The following is a 9060-nucleotide window of genomic DNA, read 5'->3' on the forward strand; positions in this document are numbered from 1 at the left end:
TTAGGTTGAGGTCGGGGGGTTGTGGTGGCCAGGTCATCTGATGTAGCACTCCATTATTCTCCATGGTCCAATAGCCCTTACACAGCCAGAAGGTTTGTTTGGGTCATTGTCATTTTGAAAAACAAATGATAGTCCCACTAAACATAAACCAGATGGGATTGCATATTGCTGCAGAATGCTGTGGTAGCCATGCTGGTTAAGTGTGCCTTGAATTCTAAATATATCACTGAAAGTGTCACCAGGAAAGCAACCCCACATCATCCCACCTCTTCCTCCATGCTTCACTGTGGGAACCACATATGTAGAGGTCATCCGTTCACCTACTCTGCATCTCACAAAGACACTGCGGTTGGAACCAAAAATCTCAATCTTGGACACATCAGACCAAAGGACAGATTTCCACCAGTCTATTTCCATTGCTCGTGTTTCTTGGACCAAGCAAGTCTCTTCTTACTATTGGTGTCCTTTAGTAGTGGTTTCTTAGCAGCAATTTGACCATGAAGGCCTGATTCACGCAGTCTCATCTGAACCATTGATGTTGCGATGTGTCTTTTACTTGAACTCGGTGAAGCATTTATTTGGACTGCAATCTGAGGTGTAGTTAACTCTAATGAACTTATCCTCTGCAGCAGAGGTAACTCTGGGTCTTCCTTTCCTGTAGCGGTCCTGATGAGAGCCAGTCTCATCCTAGCACTTGATGGTTTTTGCTACTGCACTTGAAGAAACTTTCAAAGTTCTTGAAATTTTTCGGATTGACTGACCTTCATGTCTTAAGGTAATGACGGACTGTTGTTTCTCTTTGCTCATTTGAGCTGTTCTTGCCATAATATGGACTTGGTCCTTCACCAAATAGAGCTATCTTCTATATACCACCCCTACCTTGTCACACACAATTAATTTGCTCCAACGCATTAAGAAGGAAGTAAATTCCACAAATGAACTTTTAACAAGGAAATGCATTTCAGGTGACTACCGCATTCTCTCATTCTGGTTGAGAGAATGCCAAGAGTGTGCGAAGCTGTCATCAAGGTAAAGGAAGGCTACTTTGAAGAATCTCAAATATAGAGTATATTTGATTTGTTTAACACTTGTTTGGTTACCGCATGATTCCATATGTGTTATTTCATAGTTTTGATGTCTTCACTATTATTCTACAACGTAGAAAATAGTAAAAATAAAGAAAACCCCTTGAATGAGTAGGTGTGTCCAAACCTTTGACTGGTACTGTGTGTTTTACTGAAGGGAGAACCATGCATTTTCATTTCAGAGAGGTCTGATTTTCTCCAGGTATCCCTCATTATCAATAATGTACAGTCCCTTACTACTGAGCTACTGTTGGGCTGTTTGAAGTGATTGTCTCTTGCCTCGCCAATTTGTAGCAGCTTGGCACAGCTGTGTGTGTGTTACAGCTGTGCCTGAATTGGCTGGGCTTCCTTTATTTGTTCTCGTTTTAATCCAAGTTAAAGCCATCCGCACGCAAGCCCGCCCGCCCACACACACACACACACACACACACACACACACACACACACACACACACACACACACACACACACACACACACACACACAAACACACACAGTGGATGTTTAGGGCTCTACAGTGGATGGTCAGCGATGTTATGGTTTGTTCATAACCAAGTGGGAGGTGGGAATTTACCATGTCTTACCACAGTAGAAATGTAAACTTGGCTGTGTTTTTTCTGTTTTATCCTGTGTTATGTGATGACATTTTAGTAATTAATGTAACAACTGAAAAATTCATAATAATAAAACAATAATTATAAAAAATATGAAACATAATTTGAAAAACAATATTTATTAAGACCTGTGATTTTATTGTGATGAACACATTTTTTCAGGTTTGTCCTATGTTATGTGAGTCTCACACACACACACACACACACACACACACACACACACACACACACACACACACACACACACTTTACAATTTGATTTACCAGGAAGTGAACTTTGCCTCCGGTATGTCTTATCTTGGCAAGCAGCTGACCGTCAACATCAAAGGTCTGTATCCCAAATGGCACTATTCCCAATGTAGTGCACTACATTTGACCAGGGTTAATAGGGTCCTAGTCAAAAGAAGTGCACTATTGGTAAATAGGGTGCCATTTGGAATGCAAGCAGTGTCAATTTGTGGCCGTTGCATTTCGGAACTCAGCCAACTTCAGCAAATGATGGCTTGGAATTCTAGTGAATAAAATCATATATCCAAGTTGTTGTAATAGAGATTGGAGAATACTAACTGTATCTTCTTCCTCATAACATAACGTAACACAAACTTAATAAGACATTATTCTTCATAAAAGGAAAATATTAGAATGTTTAAACCTCCTCATGTCTGTTAGAACAATTGCAGTGGGCAGAACAGGTTGAAATGACATTATTATAACCAGATTACAACTGGTTATACAACTGGTTGTAAATGTCATTTCAACCAGCTTTGCTCACTGCATTTAAGAGACAATAGATTGTTTTTGGACTGAAATAGAATAGCTTTTTTTTCTTTGTGCTTTTCTACTCCAGTTGGAATTTTGAGATGTGCGGCCTGATCGACAAATTGTATTACGCAAGTAGATCTAAAGTAAGTCTTTGTTACTCTTATCTGTCATTATTTTTGACCTACTTTTGTTCTTACTGTATCGTACTGCCTTTTGACAGCTTGTCATCAAAGTCTACAGAAAAGTCGACGATAACTCGGCCCTCACAAGTGTCTGAATCATTTTTGAACTGCGATGACTCTTGTGTCCCTCAACTTTGCAACCATGAGAAACACTTTATAATGACAAATAGTTACACATCAAACATGGTTTTGTTGATATTGATCTGTTCATCAATGATAAACCATCATGCAAGTCCTTTATACTGCAAAACGTTATTCTGCAGTATGAAGGATCCCATATGGGCATTGGTCAAAGGTAGTGCACCACAGAGTGAATAGAGTGCCATTTGAGACGTACACTGAGGTTCCCTGGTACAGGGATCCCACTCTAAAAAGGCCCTTCCTGCCTGTCAACCAATGCTGATTACACAATAACAAACAGCCATCAAACACTGGCTCTCCGTCTGGTCCATTTCCATCCTTCCATGCGCCCATGCCCTGATGGAGTTGGAAAAACGCCCAGGATTCACATCGGTTGGTGCTGGAGAATCGCTAGATGGGGCGTGGAAAAGCCAGTTGTAGCCGGCTGACTAACTCGTCTTCCACCAAGTTCCTGTGCATAAATGAGACTAGGATTCCCAGGCTCCATCTCATGTCAAACTGCTGATTACATTAATAGTGATTCTCTACTACTCTATTGCTGTGTATTACATCCTGCCCTTTTGATTAACTAAAAGGTTGTGTCAGTCACGCAAAGGGTTGTCCAAACAGTTACAAGACAGGCTTCAAGCTTACATATCTGACATAAGATCATCCACGCACCATGTCATTAGATGATGGATCACGTGTAGGACAGTCAGTCCGCCTCAGCAATCAAATAGTTGTAACAGTCATGACTGGACATTACGACAGTGTACTACAGAGCACGGTATTATAACGTGGTAGAGCCTTCATAAAAATAAAGGAGATGATTGTGGACTACAGGAAAAGGATGGCCGAAACATGCCCCCATTCGCATCGACGGGGCTGTAGTGGAGTTTCAAGTTCCTTGGTGTCCACATCACCAACAAACTATCATGGTCCAAACACACCAAGAAAGTCATGAAAGGGCCTCCCGGGTGGCGCAGTGGTCTAATGCACTGCATCAGATTCTCAAAAGGTTCTACAGCTGCACCATCGAGAGCATCCTGACCTGTTGCATCACCGCCTGGTATGGCAACTGCTCAGCATCCATAAGTTGCTACAGATGATAATGCGTATGGCCCAGTACATCACTGGAGCCATCCAGGACCTATATACTAGGCGTGTCAGAGGAAGGCCCAAAAAATGGTCAAAGACTCCAGTCACCCAAGTCATAGACTGTTCTCTCTGCTACCGCAGGGCAAGTGGTACTAGAGCGTCAAGTCTAGTACCAAAAGGCTCCTTAACTTAGGGTGCATGAACCGCTAGCAGGACACCTACGACAACATCCGTTGAAATTGCAGAGCGTGAAATGTAAAATACAAAAATCGTAATATTAAACAATCATGAAAATAGAAGTGTCTTACATCATTTTAATGCTTAACTTCTTGTTAATCCAACCGCGTTGTCAGATTTCAAAAAGGCTTTACGTCGAAGCATACCATGCAATTATCTGAGGACCCCACATCAAAATACTTTTCAACCAGCACAGGCGTCACAAAATCACAAATAGCGATGAAAGAAATCACTTACCTTTGAAGATCTTCCTCTGTTTGCAATCCCAGGGGTCTCAGATACACAATGAATGGTTGTTTTGTTCAATAAAGTCCTTCCTTATATCCAAAAAAATCAGTTTAGTTGGCGCCAATGATCTCAGTAATCCACTCGTTCAACATGCATACAAACGAATCCAAAAAGTTACCGGTAAGGTTTGTCCAAAGAAGTCAAACGATGTTTCTAATTAATCCTCAAGTACTCTGATATCTAAATAAACGATAATATTTAGGGAAAATAAATAACGAAGATCGCGCACATCATTCACGCGCACAGCAAGACTACTTTTCTAATGAGAGACACCTTGGAAAAACTACAACTACTTGTTCATTTGTCAAGAAACAAGCCTGAAACCCTGTCTAAAGACTGTTGACATCTAGTGGAAGCCATGGGAACTGCAGTCTGGGTCCTATCTATTTGTATATCCCATTGGCTAGCATTGAAATGGTCTGTGACCTCAAAATTTAAAAATAATCCGGATGGATTTTCCATATCAGTTCTGTTGTACTCACAGACATTATTTTAACAGTTTTAGAAACTTCTGAGTGTTTTCTATCCAATAGTAGAAATTATATGCTTATCCTAGCTTCTGGGTCTGAGGAACAGGCAGTTTACTTTGGGCACGTCAGTCATCCGAACTTCCAAACACTGCCCTGGATGCCGAAGAAACAGCTTCTACTCCCAAGCCGTAAGACTGCTGAACAATTAATCAAATAGCCACCCGGACTATTTGCATTAAACCCCCCTCACCTCTTAACTCTATTTTCTTAAAACTGCATTGATGGTTAATGGCTTGTAAGTAAGCATTTCATGGTAAGGTTGCGCGTGTGACAAATCAAATGTGATTTAATTTGATCTGCCTTGGGTTCTTTGTGTACCTCCGACCAAATCTTCGGGATACCCAAGAGGAAACGCTACCAAATTAAAATCTGGATATTAACCTGGGCAGATTGTACAATTTGCTTCAGTTCTGCCAACACATTCTGTGATTGGCTTGCAAGGCTACATCAGCCGACGAAGCCTACGCCAACTGCAGCAGTGTGTTTGATCTTTGCATGACCATGCACCAGCAGTGCAAGCCTCCCAAGTGACTTGGGAAAAACTGACATTTTGCATTAGAAATAGTTTTCACATACACATAAAGTTTGTGTCACACCCTGATCTGTTTCACCTGTCTTTGTGCTTGTCTCCACCCCCCCCTCCAGGTGTTGCCCATCTTCCTCATTATCCCCAGTACATTTATAGGTGTTCTCTGTTTGTCTGTTGCAAGTTTGTCTCATCAAGGCTACCACCGCTTCTTGTTAGTTTTGTTTTCTAGCTCTCCCGGTTTTGACCATTTTGCCTGCCTGCCATTCTGTTCCTCTAGACTCTGCCCTGGATTAGTGACCTCTGCCTACCCATGACCTGTCGTTTTGCATGCCCCTGTTTCATAAATAAACATTTGTTATTTCGAACTGTCTGCATCTGGGTCTTATCCTGAGGTCTGATATAATATGTCTGAACTCATAAATCAAATCAGTCGTTGTGGGAGAACGTTTATTTTGATTGCCCATTTTGTGCATGTATCAAAATCGCATCAGGTATCCGGATTTCAGATGTCAGGTAAACAAGATTGTTAGGGAAATCAAAGTTCTTGCAAAGCATGTAAATGTTTAAATCAAACTATTATATGAATCTGACTTTTTTTTGTGCATGTTCATATTAGTCACTGACCGGAATCGTCTTGTAACACCAGCCACACCACACGATAAATGCTCACAATTTCTGAAACTGACAGACCTTTGTTGGACCCTACGACTGCACGTGGTGCTACTTAATCAGCAGACCTTCTCACGCTGAACGAACCAAGACGACCAACAATCTTTTACGAGCTAATAATTTGCCCACGACGTGGACATTTTTAGATTGTGAAAATGTCTATCATACATCTCAGATGTCAATACTAGTTTTCTTCTCTCGAATGAGCCATTGATCATATTTTTGCAATATTCCTACCTCGAGAAATGCGTAATTTAACAGAGGTTCCACCACATTTCTCTTATTGTCTGCCTCTTCAGTCCAGGGTGCATTACATGGTGTCGTTGCATGGCCGTTACGAATGTCAGACTCCACATCAATCTACAGGTTGAACATGGTGATATTGTAGACTCCTAAATTGATAGTGCAGTTTGTTTTGGTGATTTTACAGCCTACACACATGCTGATATTCACTTTGGTATTATTGTGTGGAGCTACATTTGCTAGTTAGCCAGCCAGCCTGTAACAGCTGTCGTGGGTTGAAGAAGGTGAAGAGGAACAAAGTGCAGTGTGGTACGTGTTCAAGATGTATATTTATTTTAACCAAAATAACAAAAATAGACACAGTTCTGTCTGGTGCAGACACAGTGACAGAAAACAAAGTATGGTTCTCAATAAGTATGGTTCTCAATCATGGTCAACGATTGACAGCAGCCTCTGATTGGGATCCATACCAGGCCAAACACATAGAAATACAAACATAGAACGAAACATAGAATACCCACCCACATCACACCCTGACCAAACTAAAAATAGAAACATACAAAGCAATCTACGGTCAGGGCGTGACAGTACCACCCCCCCAAAGGTGCGGACTCCGGCCGCAAAACCTAAACCCATAGGGGAGGGTCTGGGTGGGTATCTGTCCGCGGTGGCGGCTCTGGCATGGGACGTGGACCCCACTCCACCATAGTCTTGGCCCACTTAAGTGGACCTCGGACAGGGGACCCTTGCAGCGGGCCCCGAATAGACTGGAGACTCTGGCAGCGCCGGAGTGAAGCGCGACTCTGGCAGCGCCGGAGTGACAGGCGGCTCTGGCAGCTCCTGACTGACGGGCGGTTCTGGCAGCTCCCGACTGACGGGCGGCTCTGGCAGCTCCTGACTGACGGGCGGCTCTGGCAGCTCCGGACAGAAGGGAGGCTCTGGAAGCGATGGACAGGAGGGAGACTCTGGAAGCGCTGGACAGGAGGGAGACTCTGGAAGCGCTGGACAGGAGGGAGACTCTGGAAGCGCTGGACAGGTGGGAGCACCTGGAGGGAGGAGACTGAGAGACAGCCTGGTGTGTCGGTCTGCCACAGGAGGCCTGGTGCGTGGAGGAGGCACCGGATTGACCGGACCGTGGAGGCGCACTGGAGGTCTCGAGCACCGAGCCTGCACAACCTGTCCTGGCTGGATACCCCCTGTAGCCCGGCAAGTGCGGCGGGGTGGAACAGACCGCACTGGGCTGTGCTGGCGAACCGGGGACACCGTGCGTAGGGCTGGTGCCATATAACCCGGGCTGAGGAGACGCATTGGTGACCAGATGCACTGAGCCGGCTTCATTCCTCCTGGTTCGATACACACTCTAGTCCGGCCAATACGAGGAGCTGCGATGTAGCACACCAGGCTATGCGTGTGCACTGGGGACACCTTGCGCCTCACAGCATAACACGGTGCCTGCCCGGTCAACCTCTCTCCACGGTAAGCACAGGGAGTTGGCTCAGGTCTCCTACTTGACTTAGCCACACTCCCCATGTGCCCCCTCTAATACATTTTTGGGGCTGCCTCTCGTCCCTGTTGCGCTGCCATGTTAACTCCTCATATCGCCGCCGCTCGGCTTTGGCTGCCTCCAGCTCTTCACAGCCTGTGCCTAGCGTCCTTTACCGTCCAAAATATCCTCCAATGTCCAGGAGTCCAGAACCCTCTGCTCCTGGTTACCACACAGCTTGGTCCGGTTGTGGTGGGTAGTTCTGTAACTAATCTCTTCGTCGTCTGAGGAGGAGTAGGAAGGATCGGACCAATATGCAGCGTGGTAAGTGTCCATGTTAATTATTTATTAGACTGAACACACAAAACAAAATAACAAAGTGAATGGAAGAAACGAAACAGTAAGGTGACATACACTAAACAGAAAACAACTACCCACACCCATAGTGGGAAAACAGGCTGCCTAAGTATGGTTCTCAATCAGAGACAAAGAGACAACCAGCTGCCTCTGATTGGGAACCATACCAGGCCTAAACATAGAAACACAACACCTAGATATACAACATAGAATAGCCACCCACATCACACCCTGACCAAACTAAAAATAGAAACATACAAAGCAATCTACGATCAGGGCGTGACACAGCCCATAGAGAGAACATTACATTGTGAGTTTTGTAGTCTACTTGAGCTGCAACAGATTTCCACAACGATGTTCACATGTTGCTAGTAAACTTATTATAATTACAAAATGAAACATTTGTTCACAAAAAATATTGTTCTCATATATTAGTGTTATTTAACACAGTTAATTATAGGAATGAGTGGTTTTGGGTGAAGAACCGGCTACCAGGGTGGTGAGGACGGCCCACTGCGTGGGTGTGATCTCCCAGCCATCCAGGACGTACATGTCTGAGAAAGCCCCCAAAAATTGCCAAAGATTCCAGCCACCGTAACATGGACTGTTCTCCATGCTCCCTACTGGCAGGTGGTACCGGTACATCAAGGCTCAGATCAACAGACTCCTAAACCGCTTCTATCCCCTGGCCATATGACTGTTGAATGGCTAACAACTACTGCTTCCCCACACATCTACGCTGCTGCTAAAATTATTATTGATTTGACTTATTACTGCCACTATGCTGCTGTTCATTGATTATTGATTGCGATTACTATTATTATCTATCTATTTATCCTACTACTGGTCACTGTTACTCCTGT

Source organism: Oncorhynchus nerka, linkage group LG18, assembly GCF_034236695.1.
Source record: "Oncorhynchus nerka isolate Pitt River linkage group LG18, Oner_Uvic_2.0, whole genome shotgun sequence".
Taxonomy (NCBI): Eukaryota; Metazoa; Chordata; class Actinopteri; order Salmoniformes; family Salmonidae; genus Oncorhynchus; species Oncorhynchus nerka.